Below are 19,523 nucleotides of genomic sequence, written 5' to 3'. Positions count from 1 at the left end.
CTTCCGCGTACTAGCTGATCCCCGCCCATAAGCCTCAGGTTCCGCATCTGTGAAGGGGGTATAATCCAGAAGGAAGTGGGTGTTTTTGGGGGGGGGGAGGCGGGGGGAACAGATTGTATAGGCCTAGTAAGCCTTCAGCAGTGCCCTTCAACGAGTGTAACCCCCCCAAACAGCTCTGTCCCCTCAGCTTTCCCCAATCTCCCCTGCTATCCAAAGAAGGAGCCCCCCTCCGACCCCCAAACAGCAGCTCTGAGGAGTGGGTACTTCAGCTGGGCTTTTATCTGGGCCTCGCCAAGCTGCCCAGGGGCAGCTGCGGGTGGGTGGGCTGCCCTCGCCACCTCCCAGCCCTTCCCGCAAGCCCGCTGCCGGCGTCTCAGAGGGCAGAGAGGCTCGCACCTCTTTCCTGGACGCAGGTACAGCTCAGAAACCCAGTGCTCTGGAGAGAGAAGGAGCTCCCGGAGGCCCCTGGCAAGGAGGGCCTGGTGGGGAGCAGAGAGAGCCGGGCTTTAAAGGAAGGTGCCATCCTCTCCCCCCACGGTCCTGCCCGCCCCAATCAAGGCGCACTGCCCTTTGGGCCTTGTGGATCTGGACCCGGAGGATCATGAAAATCTGAGACACTGGTGTTCCCAGTACTGGGAGAGCCTTGGGAGACAAAGCACTTTCTTCCAGTTTGCAGTTTTTGTAGCTTGTTCACTGCATTTCTAAGTCAAGAGGAAACTCCCTCTCGTCCTCCAGGTTGAATTACCCCATTTGCACGGAATGCAGAGGCAGACGGAGCAGGGCCTGCCCACATCCTGGGAGTCCCTTTTGCTGTGACTGTGTCCGCTGTGCGCCTGTCTGTGTGTCACTCTCTGCTTCTCTCTTGGGCTCCAGCGTCTCCGTGAGAAGGAAGCCTCCTTCTGCCCAAGGCAGTGAACTGGGGGCAGGTCTGCTGGGCAGCTGGCCGCCCCTCCCCCAGGTCACCCACAGACGCAGCTGCCACGTCTTCCAGGCTGGACAGGTATCAAGGCCTCAGACCCTCACAGGCTTCATTTAAAGCCCCAGGTGGCCGAATCAACTCTTCCAGGAGTAAAGTCAAGCATCTCATAATCCAGAAAATGGAGTATTATATTTATCTAGGCTTTTCTTACTTTCTACCCTAAGAAACATCTTTCCTTGGGCCGGGCCCTCCATACAAACAGGGTCCCCCAAGATTGGGAGCATCGACCAGGATTTCTTGCAGATTGGGTGGCCGTTCTCATCTGACCCAACCAAGATGTAAGAGCAGAACCCAGGAGAATTCCCGGTCACCCCTGCACCGCGCGAGCGATAAATCAACAGGCCCGTTACATTGCAGAATGACATCAGCGTCAGAGGCCATGGGCTCACTGTCCAGAGGTGGCGGTCTCGCGGGATTATCCCGCCTCCCTTCAGTTCCCTGGATCCCGGAGAGAGGAGCTTTGGAGTCTTGCCCAAGATTTTACAAAAAGGCAAACTCCTGCCTTTCCTTCTTTGGTCTGGGTTTGTCCTGTCTGGGCGATGGGGCTGCTGATGGATTTCCCCAGTGAGGACAGCCAACCTGTGCTGTGAAACGTCCTTAGGGAAGGTCCAGGGAAAGGCAGTCATACCTGGATTCTCCCGGAGGCTCTTGGAGCACCTCGTAAACTGGTGGCTGTGTCCTGAGCCCTGCCTCCTGGGAGGCTGCTGAGTGGAGAGCACAGGGATGTGTCCACACGACACTGGGGCAGCAGGACTGTCCCAGGCAAACCAGGCCATGCGATCGCCCTGCATGCTTTATTCTTCTCCAGGGGGAGCACACGGTCAGGAAGTTTTCCCGGAGAAAGTGAGTTCTTGCAGGGCTGAGGTTCTGCTGGGAGCTTCCCCGGGCGCGGAGGAAACGTGAGGGTCGAGGAGGAAAGATGCAGATGAACACGTTGTCCACACGCCTGGGGGTGGTCACAGCTGTTTCACAGCCTGAGACGGACCCCCAAGGAAGAGCAAGGCCCTTGGATCATCAGGGCCGCAACACTCTGAAGGAACCAGGGCTGAATTTGTATTGTGAGTCTCAGCTCCGTCATCAAGCATTTAAAATAATAATATGGGGAATTCCCTGGCCGTCCAGTGGTTAGGGCTCCACACGCTGAATGCCGAGGGCCCGGTTCAATCCCTGGTCGGGGAACTAAGATCCCGCACGCCGCACAGCGTGGCCAAATAAATAAATAATATTCATGACAACCAGACAGATCATGGGGAGGATTTTGAGATGCATAGAAATATCAAATCACTGTGTTGTGCACCAGGAGCTAACATAGTGCTGTCGGTCAATTGTGATTCAAAAAACAACCAAACAAACTGCTAAAGAGATCAGATTTGTGGTTACCAGAGGCAGGGGGTGGCTGGAGGGGAATTGGATAAAGGCAGCCAAAAGGTACAAACTTGCAGTATAAGATAATAAGTACTAGGGATGTAATGTACAACATGATAATGAACACTGCTGTCTGTTATATAGGAAACCTGTCAAGGGAGAATATCCTAAGAGTTCTCATCGCAAGGAGAAAAGTTTTTCTATTTCTTTAATACTCTAGCTATACGAGATGACGGATGGTCACTGAATTTATCCTGATAATGACGTATGTAAGTCATATCACTATGCTGCACACCTTAAACTTATACAGTGCTCTATGTCTATTACATCCCAATAAAACTGAGAATAAATGATATCAATACTAACAAATAACTGCTGAGCACCAACTGCCCGTTGGGCCCTTTACAGCAGCTCCCCTTACTCTCCCCAATGGCTGAAGGTTGTAGGACTATTTTCACCTCTTTTGCACGTAGGTGACCACTGGGCAGTAACCAGCTTGGTGACCGTGTGACCGTGATCCAGACCCCGGTTTTCCTCGTGTGTGAAATGAGGGCTGGGACCAGCTCCGCACTCTCAAAGCTTCCCACGGAAGTGCCCCTGCCAGCAGAGACAGGACGTGCTGCTCCCGGGAGCTCAGAGTGTTGGCGGGATCAGTCGCTCCCAGGGCTCTGAAGTCTTTGGTTTTATTATAAAAGTTTGTTTAAATTTCGCGTTCTCCTTCACAGATGCCTGTGTTTGTTTTAATAAAAAGATAGTGTTGAAAATTATTTACAGTAAGAGAAACAGAGGTTCTTGGAAAGGGTGTCCTGCCAGCCTCTGTGGACCCTGGACCGTGACAAGCCTGGTGGCTCTAAGGCTCTTCCCAGGCTTGATCTGCCTGGATCTGCCTGGATCTCCTGGGGGATCTCCCTGGATCTGCCTGGATCTCCTTGAGTCTACCTGGATCCCCCTGGATCTCGCTGGATCTGCCTGGATCTGCCTGGATCTCCCGGGGGATCCCCCTGGATCTGCCTGGATCTCGCTGGATCTGCCTGGATCTCCCTGGATCTCGCTGGATCTGCCTGGATCGGATCTGGTTCTGCAGTGCTGAGGCTGTGACAGGGGGCTGAGGGATGGCCCCGGATTCCTGACCAGGACCCTCAGTCCCTGTCTTCATGTTTCCCGAGGAGGAGTCCCAGAGCCTCTCGGGGTTTGCAGGAGAAATGAGCCTGACGGCCGAAGATAAAAGAAAAGGCAGGAAAGTCCATGTGTAAACGTCAGGAGGATAAAATGCTTGGAAGCAAGAAAGGGGGAAATCCACCTGGAGAGGAACAAGGGTACTATGGGGGCTCCAACAGGGAAATGTGTTCCCATCTTCAAGCTGCCCTTTACACTGTGAACCACAAGGAATGTTCCAGGGAGCTTGGAAGGTGATTCAGAAATTCCTTGGGGGAGGCCCGGGGCTGGGTCCTCAGGGTGTTGTGAAACAGGCTGGATAACTTTCAGTTAAATCCACCACTTCCCCTTCCCCGCCCCCCTGGCCCGATGGCCTTGTGAGGCCACTTCCCTCTCAGCAGCCTGCGTCCACACCAGGCCGGTGTGGGCAGGGAGACAGGAGGCACCGGGAGACAGGGGAAAGGAGGGCCCGGGGCCTGGCAGCTCCGGGGAGAAGCGTGGCCGGGCAGTCTCTCCAGCAGACCTGCCTCCTCCACCCAGCCTCCTCTGCTCCTGATCCGTTCCCTGGCCTCCTGTCTAGGACCCTCCAACATCCCTGTGGTCGTCTGGCCAGACAGCAGAGGTGTAAGCAGTGAGTAGATTGAAAATAACCAGGCTTTAGGCAAGACCTTTGACTCCTCTGGTCCATCCGGGTCAATCGTATGAAATGAGACCCCGAGACAGAAGAGAGGGCTGGACGACAATCCAAAGATGAGCTCAAGAGACAGAGTTTACTCTTTATAGGACGGCCGCAGGGGGCAGGGTTGTGGCTCCGTCTCCTTTGTAGCTCACACGCGCCTTGCCTGGAGAGGTGCTTGGCTTTACTTTGTTTTTTTATGTTTTACGAATTCCAGCACCAAAAAGTTCATTCCAGTTTGCAGGCTAAGAACCAGGAGCGAGGCTGCCACCTGCCGGCCAATTTGTGAATCACACTCTCAGGGGCCTCCTAGCCTAAGCAGCCCTTCATCCTTTGTTCACTGGGATCACTTGCTACTTAAATTTTTTTGACTCTCACTTGAGACATCCTAGGCTCCTAGCAGAGAAGCCAAAAGTCCTGGGACGCTGTTCAGAGCAAAAGGCCTTTGAAGGTAGTGGAAGCTTGTCTGGCTCAGGGCCCTCCTCTCTCCCCAGGATCCTCTTCCCCCTCCTCCAAGCAGCACCCACTATGTGCCAAGCGCTGGGCTGTAGACTCGGGGCTTCCCAGGGCCAGTGGAGATGTGGGCACTGGATGTGATGCAGGAGGCCGGCACAGCAAAGAGCACTGGGGGCTCAGGAAGGAGGCTCCCCTGCAGGAATCCGGGACAGATTTACCTGAGCTACTGCACACGCTGATGAGCTGGACCACGTGGAAATGGACAGACTTCCGGTACCTGCTGCTGCGTAACGAGTCACCCCAAGCCCAGTAGCTTAAACCCACAGCAGTCACTTACTTTTCTCTCTCGTGGTTCTGGGGTTTATGAGCTCAGCTGCATAGTTCTTGCTCAGACCATACATGTGATGCAGTCAGGGGATGGTTAGCTGCGGTCATCAGGGGGACTTTCCTGCTCATGTGGCCGGCGGCTGATGCTGGCTGGCAGCTGGACTGTTAGCGGGAACCCCTACGTGTAAGCTCGCCAGGCGGCCAGGCGGGGCTACGAGGGCAAGTGTCCTGGGAGAGAGGAAGCCAGGAGGAAGCTGTGTGGCCTTTTGCCAACCAGCCTCAGAAGGTGCAGAGCAGAACTCCCTCCCCACCCCCACCGCGCTCCGCTGACAGTCCCAAAGCCCCACCCAGTTTCAAGGAAAGGGGACACAGACCCCGCCTCCTGATGTGCACCATGGTAAGGTTCTAGAAGAGCACGTGGGATGGGAAACACAGCCCTTTTGGGAAAAGACAGTTTCCAGAGGCGGGAGGTCACTCCAGGTGGATCCCTTCAGCTATGCTGCCTTCAGAGATGCATTTCCTAAGAAAGAAAGTTTTTACAGATGGGGTGTTGCCAAGAGAAAACATGAGGGTTTAGAAGTATCCGCTGAGCCGTCCTCACTAAGACTTGCAAAAACATTTCTCTGAAAAGGATCCTCAGAGAAAGAGGTGGATGCAGACTGCTCCCCCGAGGGGGCGTCGGGGACTCTGGCTGGCGGCCAGCATTGACCAAGGCAAGGGAGTAGTGGCCTCTGGGGGAGGGGGCCCGTCCAGCGAGGTTCTGCCCAGACGGACTCCCAGAGGGAGAAGAATCCACTTGGTGTCACCACAGCCAGTGGCCAGGTAGAGCCAGCGACTCTGCCCCGCTGAGTCTTCTCAAGCAGCCATGGGCAGAGCCCAAAGCGGGAAGCGACCAGTAAGGAGAAGCCGCAGCACAGCGAGAGAGATGAGGTATGGCCGTGGTCACGTGGAAGCTCCCTGTGTGGGTGTCACACAGGAGCCGGGAGCGGTCCTCGTGCAGAGCGAGACCTTGCAGGGAGAGAAGACACAGCCCGCCGTGAGAAGGCAGGATGGCACCGCAGTGCGCAGGGAGCGAGATCGAGGACCACGGCGGAGCGCGAGGGCCCACGGGCTGGTTGGGAGCAGGCCTGGATGGTGTCACCCACCAGCCTTTAGGGAAGGATGCGTGAGCCTGCTCCAAAGGCTGGACGAGCTGGGAATGGTGAGGTCGAGCGTGGCTGTCTGGGAAGGGGGATGGGGGTGGGGCTGGCCCTCGGCAGCCCCCGAATGTCTCAGAAACAAGCTTCCAGAGGCAGCGCATTTGGGCCCTGAGACCCAAGGGAAGAGGACCCCGGCTCTTCTCTCTGTGGAGCCTGGGCCCCAGCCTGCAGAGGACTGGTCCAGCTCTCTCTCCAGGACGCAGAATGCTAAAGCCCATCGCCTGTGTTTTCCACTTCTGAGCACCGGCGGGCATCACCCGAGCCCCCTGCGGGCAGCTTTATGCTACTTTAGGAGGATTAGGTTTATTCTTCGTAGTCTGAGCTGCACAGACGTGGTCCCAGCCAAAACTTCCTTTGCTACAAAGGGCTACAGAGAAGCATGAAGTTGGGGACAGAATTGTGTCTTGGTCAACTTCTGCATGTCCAGTGCCTGAGATAGTATCTGGTCATAGTGAAAAAAGGAAAGAAGAAAAAAAAAAGAAAAGGAAGGAAGGAAGAAGAACAGAGTCAGATTTTTTAACAAAAGAAAAGAAAAACTGTGCCTGGTGTCCTAGTCACACCTGATCTGGTCAGTTCAGGAGAGCCAGAGGAGTTCTGGAAACATCCATGACCCAGACAGACAGTATATGCTGAGTCAAAAAAGAAAGCTGCAGAAGAACACACACAGTATGATTTCATACGTATAGTTAAAATAGTCTATGCATGTACAGTGTATAACATAGTAAAAGCATAAAGAGATGTATGGGAATGGTTAATGCCAAGTGCAGAATAGTATCCCCTCTGTGGGGAGAGAGAAATTCAAGAGGGGAGGAGCTTAAGCTATGTTCTCGCACTGCTTTATTTCCTACACTGTATGGTGTTCACAGGTATGATGGTTAAATTTATGTGTCAACTTGACTGGGCCACGGGGTGTGCCCAGATATTTGGCCAAAATTATTCTGGGTGTTTTTTGGATGAGATTAACATTTAAATTAGTAGACTGAGTAAACCAAATTGCCCTCCCTAATGTGGGTGGGCCTTGTCCAATCAGCTGAAGACCTGGATAGAACAAAGGGGCTGATCCCCCCTCCCCCGAATAAGAAAGCATCCCTCCTGCCTGGCTGCCTTCAAACTGGGACATCAGCTTCTGCCTGGGTCTCAAGCCTGCTGGCCTTCAGACCAGAATTATCCCATCCGCTCACCTGGTTCTCAGGCCTTCAGACTCAGACTGGAACTAAACCGTTGGCTTTCCTGGGTCTGCAGGCCGCCAGCTCCCTCGGCAGAACTTGGAACTAGCTGTCGTTAACTGCCTGAGCCAGCTCCTTATAATAAGTCAGTAAATGAATGCATGAATGAATATCCCATTAGTTCTGTTTCTCTGCAGAACCTTGACGGATGCAACAGGTATGTTTGCTATATTGTTTTCCATACCTTTGGCATGTCTACAATATTTCACAATAAAATTTTAAATTAATAAATGATGAAGGAGTGTTAAGATGTCAGATGCTATAGAGATCAAGTAAAATGAGAGCTGGAAAACGCACTTAAGATTTAGCTTTCAAGAGGCCAACGATTACCTTTGCTGGAGTGGCTCAGCGCCGTGTCCAGAGCGGAGGCCTGAGGGTGATGGGCGGTTGGTGGTAGGGAGTGCACGCGCCCTTGAAGGAGGTTAGCCACGAAGCGAAGGAGAGCTCCGGTCTGCTGCTGGGATGGGGGGCAGAGGAGAAGGAGGGGGTTAAAAAGGAGTGACTTCACTTCTCCCGGGGGCTTCCACACCAATTCTGTCGGAATTGTTGGAGCCTGGTGTTCCTTTGGTCTCTGGGATGATTCCAGTAAAGATTCTGGAAGACTTAAATTGCATCCCTGGGCTGTACAAAATGATCTTTAAAATATCTAGCCACAGAGGCAAATACTCCAGATGTCAGCTTTCTTGGTAGCAGTTTCCCAAAGAGTGTAACACCAACCCCTCTCATGGAAAAGGAGACAGTAAAGCCATAATTATCCCGTTAGCCCCAGGTCCAAAGGGTGCAGCAGACCCACAATAAATTAAGCTGAAAGTTCATTTTTTCCTTTTTTATCCAGTTGAATAGTTGAATTTGGCTGGTGGAGTGTTGCTAATGGTTTCTCGGTTTAGGTTCTAGGGAATGGGTAGCAAGGAGCTGACCAAGCCACAGAGGCTGGGAGGACATGCTGCCATTCTGCCTCACTCTTCCCAGAAACACGGTCTGGGTTGTATTCTAATTTCTTCTTGGTCTCATCAAAGGAGCCCGAGCGGGGGAGATTCTGAGCTGGGCTATTTCTTCCCACCCCCTCCCAGACGGATGGCAAGGTTTTTCCGACACTCCATTCTCCCTAGGGTTCTGCCTGCTGGCTATGGGGAGAAAAGTGCCAGCAGGGGTCAGCAGTGTCCCACGTGTGGCTGGAGGCACCCACCCGCCACCTGGGCTATGGGTCCTGGCTGGTCCAGGCAGACGGGAGCTGGAGGTCAGCTTCCTGTAGGGACCTCGGCATCTCTGAGCACCACCGGCTCAAGCCTCCCCTCCCTGAGTCGGGGGTGGGGGTACTACGTTCATTCAAAGACCAACTGACAGGGGAGTGGATGTGTGACCCAGACATCAGCGATGTGGACTCACTGCCCGGCTTTCTCCCGGGAGGTTTACACGTGTACTGACATGTGCAGTACCGTGTGCGGGTTGGATGTCAGAGATGCGTGTGTTGGATTTGCCCCGATGAGCTTTTCTCAGAGACCCGGGGGTCCTGGCCGGGTACTCGCGCTCTCCATGAAAGCTGGCAGTCCCGCGTGGCCGTGCGGGATCCCACGAGGCGTGCCCAGTCCACGCCACCCCCGCACCCTCAGCTGGGAAGGGGATTCTCCATCCCAGCGTCTCCAGAACGACATCTCTGCGGCCGAAGCCACACGGAGCCAGTTTAGCTCTTGTTCCCAGACTCATCCTTGTCCTTGGCCTCACTGCCCGCCTTCTCCCAGCTCTGGTTGCCTTTGACCCCCCGGGTCCAGGCTGCTGCTCCGCTCCACCGCGCCCCTGCCCCCGGGATCGCTCCCAGCCTCCCCACCCCGGTGTGGGAGCCCCCAGCGAACCAGCTGGGCCGAGGGGACAGCTGCATGGCTGGAAGCGGCTCCGGGCTGGAAGAGGGTCCAGTCTGTGCTGAGACTCTAGGCCCAGCACTTTCCAGGCGGCCTCCACGCGCAGCCAGGACGGGCAGATGCCCTGCCTTCCCGCCTGCAGGAGGGAGGACCCGGCAAAGCCCAGCACCTGGCCTGCCTTCCCTGGAGTAGAGTTTCGGCCGCTGATCCAGGCAACAGGTGCGTGTGGGCGTTCCAGCTGCCGCAGGGCACATCTGCACACAGGGAGAAGGCTGCAGCAGCCGCGGGGACACCCCCGGAGGCAGGGGAGCCCAAAGGGCCGGGGGGAGAGAAATGTGGGGGAACTGGTATCAGCGCTCATAGAGCACCCCCCTCCCAGGATCCCAGCGTGGGACCCCTGGCCAAGTTGCCCTGCAGCTCGGGGGCTGGAGGCCTGCGTCCTCTTGTCTCACTGCCCAGCCCTCTGGCTGTAGGCAGCTCTTCTCCTCTCCCGGCGGGCTCCGCTCAGCCTTGGCAGGCTGCACCCAGGAGGCTCTCGGCAGCTCGCCTAGAAAATGCAGAGGGAGGTACTGGAAAGAAGGCTCTTCATACATGCAAATACTTCTGGCCACGTTAGTGCCTCAAACTACAGTCAATTAAAGGGAAGAGGGGACATTTGGGGCTCCCAGTCTGAGCCAGGCACTGGGTCCAATGATTCACCGACATCATCTCATCAAATCCTCCCAACATCCCCACCAGGTGTGCAGCGCCAGCACCCTCTGTCTCCCAGGGGACAGACCCAGGTTACGGGCACACGGTGAGGATGCAGTGAATCTGGGGCTTGACTACAGCCCTGACCTCAAATCTGCGCTCTGTCCACTGGGCACCCTGCCTGAAACCTCCCATTTCCTGGTACATCCCACACCGGGGCCCCATCCCTTCCTCCCGTGGAGGGGATTCCTTGCACCCCTGCCTCCGCCACCTCGCTCACCACAGCCAAAGTCACCTCTACAACCTCGTCACCCGGTCCACTTGGCAACTCATGCCCCTAACACCTCCTCTCACCCGCCCACCACGAAAGTGGACCCCGCGGCCTCCAAATCCTTGCGGGCCACGTCCAGCACCCACGGACCGTCTGGGCGATGGTTTCCACACCCAGCCCTCCCCTCCCCGTGTCCAGCCTGCTCCCCGCAGCCCTAACTCGCCCAAAGCTCTTTCTTTCCTCTACCTTCCACGCTTCAGTGTCCCCATGTCCCTCCCTTTCCCTCTCAAGAAATTTTTCTTTTTTGGGCCACACGGTGCGGCTTGCAGGATCTTAGAACCCCGATCAGGGACTGAACCCTGGCCCTCGGCAGTGAAAAGCGCCAAGTCCGAACCACTGGACCGCCAGGGAAGTCCCACAAGACACTTCTTAAGGTGCTAAGGATATTTACTGATATAAGAAAATGTTCACAGAATATACTAGGAGTATCTTACCATTTTACCTGTCATTATGTAATTCCTGAATACACTCTCCTTGTGAAAAAACCCCAGCAACTCAAACATACGGAAAGAATTAACAATGCCCTGGGTGACTCTTCCCCAGAAGTAACCACTGCTATCAGTTTGGAGACTTTCCAGAGTTCTCTAAAAACGTATTTTCATACAGGTATAATGCACATAGAAATATATAGTTTTGTGGGGCATCTTTTGACATAACTTGGATCAGAGTGTCCTGATTGTATTGCAACTTTGATTTCTCTTAACGCTCAATATTAAGACTCCATGATTGTGTCGTGTACATAAATAGCTCATACGTAAGTAAGTTCTGGGTGGAGAAATGCTATTCCTTACTGGGACCTTAAGAGTCAAGCTTGGGCTCTGCTCTCTGTCCCGTGGGCAAAACTGGCTACACAATTTATGGGGGCCTGTGCGAAATAAAAATGTGGGGTCCCTTGTTTAAAAACTTGGTAAGAATTTGAAGGGGGCAACAGCAAAGCATTAAACCAAACACGGGGTCCCGTGTGACTGCACACGTGCCCGTGAAGCTGGCCGGCCTGTGGGTGGTTTGAATCAATGCGTCCTCTGTCCCGACAGTGGACATTCCTGCCTCGGCCGCCACCCTGGGCCGTGTCCCTGGATTCTGCACCCAGCCTTCCCCGCTGCACTCTCTCTCCAAGGCCAGAGCCCTGGGCAGTCTCCCACCAGCACAAGCAAACTCAGCATTGCCCTGGGGGCCCCCCAAAAGAGCGGGGGGGTGCTGGCAATGACACCTCCCCTGTGCCTCAGGGGGAAGTCTCGTGGGAGATAAGAGAGCACCAAGCTACCAACCAAGAGGCCTGGCCTCCAGTCCAGCCCTGCCGCCCAATGTGCTGCACGCCCGGAGCGGCGTGTCCTTAGCGGTGAGTTGCTGACCTTCCCGGCACCTTGGTTTCGTATACGTTGAAGGAGAGGGTGGGATTCGACAGCCTTCCAGACCACGCCCAGCTCTGAAAGTCTGTGTGTAAGTGACTCTAAGAGACCAGAATGGTAATAACTCACGCATTTACCATACGCCACTTACATGCTCATCTAATGCTTGGGACAGGCCTACAAGGCAGGCGGTGTCATTCCCACTTTACAGACAAGGGAGTCGAGGCTCATTAAAGCAACTGAGCAAGGACTGGGGTGAAGCACGTGTTCTAGAACCTGGTTGTGGTCATGGCAGCACCACTCTGTAACTTTAGTACAAATCATAGACTCGCATACTTACAAGGGGTGAATTTTATAGTATGTCAATTATACTCCAAAAAAGCCATTAAGAAGGGAGAAAGAAAGAAACATGCAGCAGCTGCTGAGTGACAGAGGCCCCCCCCACCCCGGGCTCCACATGGTCGCCAAGCCCCCCTTTCCTCTGCGGATCTGCATGGCACCAGGGCACGTGGCCTCGGGTGCCAGGCTGCCGGGATGCAAGTCCCGGCTCCAGCACTGACCGGCTGGGGACCCAGGCACGATCTCAACCTCAATTTCTTCACCTACAAAATAGAGACATAAACGAGACGGATGTCAAAGGCTTAGACTAGCAGTCAGTACCCAGCAAGAGCTCTGTAAGTCGGACTGTTATTATCTTCTCGGGGCAGCTCCAGCCAGAGCCAGCCTCCCGAAACGGAAGCATGTCTCCCTGCCCACCCCATCCCTACCCTGCTGGCCCCTTCCAGAAGCACCCCTCTGGAAAAGCCATCTTTGGAAAAACACCGTGACTGGTTATCAGCATGGCTCACTTCCTGGTGATAGAAAGGGAGAAACGGCATCTTCCCCATAAGGCAAGCCTCACTATCCTGAAACATGCAGCTCAGTGCCAGCTCTTCCTCACAGACCGTTCCTCCCAGGTCCTCGTCCAGACCATCAACACAGGGGCCCGGCACCCTGAGGCCAGGGTAGCCACATGGAGACAACTGCCACACCCACGCCCACCCCATCCCACTCCCGTGAAGCTCCTTGCTGGTTAACGGATCAAGCCAGAGAGGATGAGGGTTGTTAGTAGACAGTCAGATTTCTATCACTCAAAAGCAAGTTTTCTCAAACTACCAATGGCATTTTTCACAGAACTAGAACAAAAAATTTCACAATTTGTATGGAAACACAAAAGACCCCGAAGAGCCAAAGCAATCTTGAGAAAGAAAAACGGAGCTGGAGGAATCTGGCTCCCAGACTTCAGACTATACTACAAAGCTACAGTAATCAAGACAGTATGGTACTGGCACAAAAACAGAAATATAGATCAAAGGAACAGGATAGAAAGCCCAGAGATAAACCCACACACATATGGTCACCTTATTTCTGATAAAGGAGGCAAGAATATACAATGGAGAAAAGACAGCCTCTTCAATATGTGGTGCTGGGAAAACTGGACAGCTACACATAAAAGAATGAAATTAGAACACTCCCTAACACCATACACAAAAATAAACTCAAAATGGATTAAAGACCTAAATGTAAGGCCAGACACTATAAAACCCTTAGAGGAAAACATAGGCAGAACACTCTATGACATAAATCACAGCAAGATCCTTTTTGACCCACCTCCTAGAGAAATGGAAATAAAAACAAAAATAAACAAATGGTACCTAAAGAAACTTAAAAGCTTTTGCACAGCAAAGGAAACCATAAACAAGACGAAAAGACAACCCTCAGAATGGGAGAAAATATTTGCAAATGAAGCAACTGACAAAGGATTAATCTCCAAAATTTACAAGCAGCTCATGCAGCTCAATACCAAAAAAACAAACAACACAATCCAAAAATGGGCAGAAGACCTAAATAGACATCTCTCCAAAGAAGATATACAGATTGCCAACAAACATATGAAAGGATGTTCAACATCACTAATCATTAGAGAAATACAAATCAAAACTACAATGAGGGGCTTCCCTGGTGGCGCAGTGGTTGAGAATCTGCCTGCCAATGCAGGGGACACGGGTTCGAGCCCTGGTCTGGGAAGATCCCACATGCTGTGGAGCAACTAGGCCCGTGCGCCACAACTACTGAGCCTGCGCGTCTGGAGCTTGTGCTCCGCAACAAGAGAGGCCACGATAGTGAGAGGCCCGCGCACCGCGATGAAGAGTGGCCCCCACTCGCCACAACTAGAGAAAGCCCTCGCACAGAAACGAAGACCCAACACAGCCAAAAATAAATAAATAAAAAAAAAAAAAAAAAAACAAAACTACAATGAGGTATCACCTCACACCGGTCAGAATGGCCATCATCAAAAAATCTACAAACAACAAATGCTGGAGAGGGTGTGGAGAAAAGGGGACCCTCTTGCACTGTTGGTGGGAATGTAAATTGATACAGCCACTATGGAGAACAGTATGGAGGTTCCTTAAAAAACTAAAAATAGAGCTACCTTACGGCCCAGCAATCCCACTACTGGGCATATACCCTGAGAAAACCATAATTCAAAAAAGAGTCATGTACCACAATGTGCGTTGCAGCTCTATTTACAATAGCCAGGACATGGAAGCAACCTAAGTGTCCATTGACAGATGAATGGATAAAGAAGATGTGGCACATATGTACAATGGAATATTGCTCAGCCATAAAAAGAAATGAAATTGAGTTATTTGTAGTGAGGTGGATGGACCTAGAGTCTGTCATACAGAGTGAAGTAAGTCAGAAAGAGAAAAACATTTCTCTAACATAGCATAATGGTGGCCATTATGCTAACACATAATATGGAATCTAAAAAAAAAAAAAAATGGTTCTGAAGAACCTAGGTGCAGGACAGGAATAAAGACACAGACGTAGAGAATGGACTTGAGGACACGGGGAGGAGGAAGGGTAAGCTGGGGCGAAGTGAGAGAGTGGCATGGACATATATACACTACCAAATGTAAAATAGATAGCTAGTGGGAAGCAGCTGCATAGCACAGGGAGATCAGCTCGGTGCTTTGTGACCACCTAGAGGGGTGGGTTATGGAGGTTGGGAGGGGGACGCAAGAGGGAGGAGATATGGGGATATATGTTTACGTATACCTGATTCACTTTGTTATACAGCAGAAACTAACACACCACTGTGAAGCAATTATACTCCAATAAAGAAGTTAAAAAAAAAACAAAGCGAGTTTTCGAACATGGAGCGTATACCCGAGGGGATGTGATGCGGGGGGGACGGGGCAGGGGTATGAGATGTGTTTTCTGTTTGATAATCGTGCTTCTGCTGGCATATGCTCCGCACTACGTACCACACCTTCCCTTCGGCTCTCTCACTGAACGCTCACCCAGGCCTCGGTAGGCGGTGGGGTCCCCTGGGTGTCACCCCGCTTACGGACGAGCATGTGCTTCGGCGAGGGCCCCCCCCAAGAGTGTGGACTCAGGTCCTCTGACACCCGGTGTTTTTCCACTGTTCTTCCGAGGAGGAAGCCAGAGGCTCCCTCTAACGACGTTTATTAAAGGCTCAAGAAACAAAGTGATGCGCTGTGCTCCCACCCCTGCCTTACAGACAGCTCTGCACGCCTAACAGGAGCCGGAAGGTGCAGACAGACCCTCGCGGGCCACATGGGATGTGGGGGCTCTGACAGCGCAAACTCCCGGATCCCAAACGTAAAACAGATTAGCATCGGTCCTCAGAGCTCAAGCTGGCAGGAAATGGGCAGGGGCCCCAGGAAATCAGGCCAGGCCTGGAAACGCTACTTGCTGAGCTTGCTGGGGCTCCCAGAGCATCTCAACTCAAGCCAGGTCTGAGACCACGGGGTGACAACAGGCTCCTGGGCTGATTTTTTAAAACCTGTTTGTCACGTTGACATTAATCCTCTCGTTAACAATCTCCTGCCCTGATTCAGGATGGGCTCTAAGCCGTGGATGGAGGAGGGGACCAGGGGCAGCTGTCGGGTTTAAGGAGTCAGAGGGAGGTCAGCAGGGCCTGGAGGCTGCCTTGCGGTGGGGTGGGGGGATGATCCTGAGCCTGAATCTCACCGTTTCCCTCGTGGCCAGCCCCTTCCACTCTCCTCTCCCGGTGGCCAGGCCCTTGCCTTTACTTCTTATTGATTTTCATATTTAAGGAAAAGCCATTTGCTTGATTTAGAGCAAAAGAGTCATCACTGTGTTCGGAGGAAAACCACTCACAGGCAGGCACTTGGTAGAGGCCTCTCCTGGGCTGGGCGGGACCCTGCTTCCCACCCAGGCAGCCCTGCGTCCACGGTCACCGTGGCTTCTCTCTGCCGCCCTGTCCCACCACCTTGTCTCTCAGGAGCTGTCACTGCCTCTGCCCTTCAGCACAACTAGAGCTGGTCTGTTTATCCCCTGCCCACCCCCCTACCTGGCCATATGCCAGCGTGTTTATCCAGACACACTTCACTGCTGCAGGTCTGTGACTGGGGCATTTGGAGCAGGGTCGGGGGACTGGTATGATCAGCCATTCGTGAATGGGAGAGAAATACCGATCTCACGATGGAAGAGATCTAACCCTTAGAAAACCATGGCTTGGGACTTCCCTGATGGCGCAGTGGTTAAGAATCCGCCTGCCAATGCAGGGGACACAGGTTCGAGCCCTGGTCCGGGAAGATCCCACATGCCGCGGACAGCTAAGCCCATGCGCCACAACTACTGAGCCTGCGCTCTAGAGCCCGCGAGCCACAATTACTGAGCCCGCGCACCACAACTTCTGAAGCCCACGGGCCTAGAGCCCGTGCTCCGCAACAAGAGAAGCCACCGCAATGAGAAGCCCGCGCACTGCAATGAAGAGTGGCCCCTGCTCGCTGCGACTAGAGAAAGCCCTCGTGCAGCAACGAAGACCCAACGCAGCCAATAAATAAATAAGTTAGAAAAAGAAAACCATGGCTTTAGCCTTCTTCCCCATTCAGCACCCAAGGAACAGCATCTTCCCGACATTACCAGTATGGGTGGGGCCCCGTGTGCAGCCTCACCGTGGACCAGAGGGCAGTTCAGTCTCTGAAACTGCTTTGCAAGCCTGCTGTGTAATCCTTGGTCCCTAGACCGAGGAGGCGAGGAACTCAGCCGGCCCACCCCGTGAGCCCTCGAGAAAGGACAGTGCTTCTTCCAAGAGGACCAGGCTCCCCTTTGCAGGCCAAGGAGTCTGTGAAAAGCAAGAGAGATTCCAGTTAGCACATGGCTGAGTGCCAAACTGGATGCAGGGTTACATGACTCAGAGATCAGAATAATAATTAATGTCTACTGAGTAGTACCAGGTACTATTCTGCGTGTGCCACCTAGACTATCACACTCGCTCTTAGCAGCAATCGTAGGAGATGGCGACTGTCATTACCCCAATTTACAGATGAAGAAACGGAAACGGTCAGAGGTTAAAGAATCCGTTCTCGTTCCCATGGCTGTTGAGGAGCAGATCCAGGATATGAACCCAGGCAATCTGCCTTCGAGCCCCCACTTTCAGCCACTGTACCCACAGGGCAAGGACTCGCCCCACGCGTCCCTCTGAGACACCACCCTCCCCCGCAAAGAAAAGGCAACTCATTCCTTTCAAGGACAAAAGCCATATAAAAATCCTTTTCCCTGGTTAGTTGGGAACTTCCTCAATGTCACTGCTAGTCCACTGTCTAGTGTCCCTTTATCACCCCCTTAGGTCCACAGCCACTGTGACCTGACTGGCTGATTGGACGGGGGTGGGCTGGGCTCTGCTGACCCTGCTCCCCTCGGGTTGACCCGTTGCTGGTGAAACTTTGGGAGACCTCCCAGGGAGCTGGCCCCGGAAATAATCAATCATGTTTGCTGGCTGGAGCTGGCGACGTCTCTGGTCCCAATCTGGTGGGTCCTTGGTCGCACTGCCGCCTTTCTCCCGGAGCTCGAAGCCTGCTCCAGAAGCCCAGGCACCTGACCTCCGCTGCCCTGTCCCGGGAGGCAGGGTCGGTGGAGGCCGCACTGCACAGGCTGCACTAAGCTCTGGCCGAGGCCCCACTTCCAGCCACTCTCTCTGGGTCTGGTCGTTTCTTCTCCCCCTCCTCCCCCTCCTCCTCCTCCTCCTCCCCCTCCCCCTCCCCCTCGCCTCCCCATCCCAGGCCCTAGAAGGAGAAAGGGCCGTGGCAGGGTCGCGAGGTGGGGCAAAGCCCCACGCATTTTACTGAGCATCTACTATATGCCCGGCCCTTCTGGGGTCTCCCCTCCCCTCTGCATCAGCGTCCCAGCCCAGAAAGCGGAACAGAAAAGAGAGGAAGGAAGGGGGCGCGGGCGGAAGGGGGTGGGAAGGCCGGCCGACCCCTCTGTCCGCGCTCCTAAGAACTGCCGACCGGCGGCAGCCCGAGGGCGCGTGGGGGTGGGGCGGCCGGGCCTGGAAGCGGAGGGTCCCGGCTGAGGAAAGGCTTGATTGTGCGGAGGCTTCCTGCCCCGCCAACCAGCTCCGCCTTTCTGCGGCCGCGGAGGCGGGACGGAAGGCGAAGGCAGGAAAGGGTTACGGGAATAGCTTTCCAATGACAAAGTCTGGAAGGGCCGGGCGCCTCCGCCCCTCTGCGGGTTCAACTGGCACAGCGCGGGGGGAGCGGGGCGCTCGGCGGCGCAGCCTCCGCCCCCGGCCCGGGGAGGCGGCCGGCGTGTGCCCGGGGCAGCGGGTCACCAGGCTCCGCCCCGCGTCCGGCAGGGGACGCACTTTGTTCGGGATGCCGCCTCCCTCCGCGTCCTGGGGCCCGGGCCGGCGGCGGCCCTAGTGCCACCCGCGAGCGGAGCGCGGACGCCGAGACTCCGGTGGGGGCCGACCAGCGCGGGAGCCAGAGAACTTTCTCCTCGCGCCGTGGGCCTTGCCGGCGCCGTCGGGATGCGTGGATCCGGGGCCCCGGGGCGCAGGCGCGCGGGTGAGTGGCCCGCGCAGGGACCTGGCGGGCGCGGGGACGGGGCGGGCGCGGGGTGGGTTCGAGTCTGATGCTCCCCGCCTTGCGGGACTGCGCTGGCGGGTCCTGCGGGGCAGGAGGGCCCGAGCCCCGGGGGGTGAGCTTGCGCCCGCGGGAGGCTGAGCGCAGGGCGCGGGAGAGGCGCTGGAATAACAACCCGGCTGTTGGTGGCTTCCCGGGAAGGTGTGTGTCTACACGTCCCCGCGGGGCTGCGCGTCTGGTCCAGGAGTTGACTTACCATGGGCCACCCAAGTCCAACCTTTCTGAGCCTCGGTTTCCCTTGCCTTGCTGTTGAAAGTGTGTTGAGATCCTCTGATCAGAGACACCGAGGGCTACATTACACACACACACGCACCCTGCCCACATCTTCTCCAACCACCCCAGCGGAGCGAGCGGAACAGCTGGGCAGGTGACCTTGGCGCACTGTTCCAGAAAACGTTCTCTGGCCCCGGGATGCACCGAGAAGCGTCGCACGGGCCCCGGAGGCTGTCCTCCTGGTACGCCCGAGAAAGCTTCCCGGAGCAGCTGGGAGAGAGGGAAAAAGAGAGGGTGGCCGTTCTGGGAGCTCACCTAAGGGTCCCCGGTGCTTGGGCCCTGTGGTCCCTTCTATGCTCAGAGCCGACAGAAACTGGTCGGAAGATAAAGAACTGGCCAAGTCTGCAGGGGGCAGAGAGGGGAGGCAGGATCCGGGAGGCGTGAGTGGGGGCGGAGGGGATGGTGTGCAGCGGTGACGTCCACCCTGCAGAGAGGGTTCCTTGTCCCCGAGCCCAACATGGGAACATCAGCTGGTGAGTCAATGGGACTTTGTTAAGACAGCCCAGGGCGCAGCTGGCGCCGGCTTCTGGGACGCGCCGGATCCCCCTCGATAATGTGCTGTTTATCTGGCTTCCCGTTTCAGTGGTTGGCACACCATTGGCTCGTTCAAATTCAAGCTGAGAAGCCTGCGGCCTTGTTCGCGCTGCAGAAGTAGAGGGTCTGCCTGGGTTTGCATCTT

At 54.9% G+C, this 19,523-nt stretch overlaps 1 protein-coding gene and 1 long non-coding RNA gene across 8 annotated transcripts in view; one reads left to right on the top strand and one right to left on the bottom strand.

Moving 5' to 3' along the window:
- Window positions 1-1,098: 1,098 nt before the first annotated feature.
- LOC309629303 lies at window positions 1,099-18,199 on the bottom strand. Of its 3 annotated transcripts, XR_014244978.1 has the most exons (4): window positions 17,782-18,199; window positions 16,601-16,770; window positions 4,850-7,837; window positions 1,099-3,073 (listed from the first exon to the last, which is right to left on the bottom strand). It is a non-coding gene; the product is annotated as an uncharacterized lncRNA (long non-coding RNA). The 3 variants fall into 3 exon arrangements; XR_014244977.1 differs by having other exon boundaries at window positions 1,099-7,840; XR_014244979.1 differs by lacking the exon at window positions 17,782-18,199 and having other exon boundaries at window positions 1,099-7,837; window positions 16,601-17,636.
- NAV1 (neuron navigator 1) overlaps window positions 18,155-19,523 on the top strand; it is a 216,699-nt gene continuing 215,330 nt past the window's right edge. For 3 of the 5 annotated variants that reach the window (XM_082392996.1, XM_082392993.1, XM_082392991.1), the window contains exon 1: window positions 18,357-18,493. The gene's annotated coding sequence lies outside the window, so the exon portion shown is untranslated. Of the gene's footprint in view, window positions 18,494-19,523 lie in introns of all 5 variants that reach the window. The other 2 variants (XM_082392995.1, XM_082392994.1) reach the window with 1 other exon arrangement.

Source organism: Balaenoptera borealis (assembly GCF_965194805.1).
Source record: "Balaenoptera borealis genome assembly, chromosome: 1".
Classification (NCBI taxonomy): domain Eukaryota; kingdom Metazoa; phylum Chordata; class Mammalia; order Artiodactyla; family Balaenopteridae; genus Balaenoptera; species Balaenoptera borealis.
The sequence above is the reverse complement of the archived record's forward strand: the minus strand, read 5'-3'. Positions and strand labels throughout refer to the sequence as shown.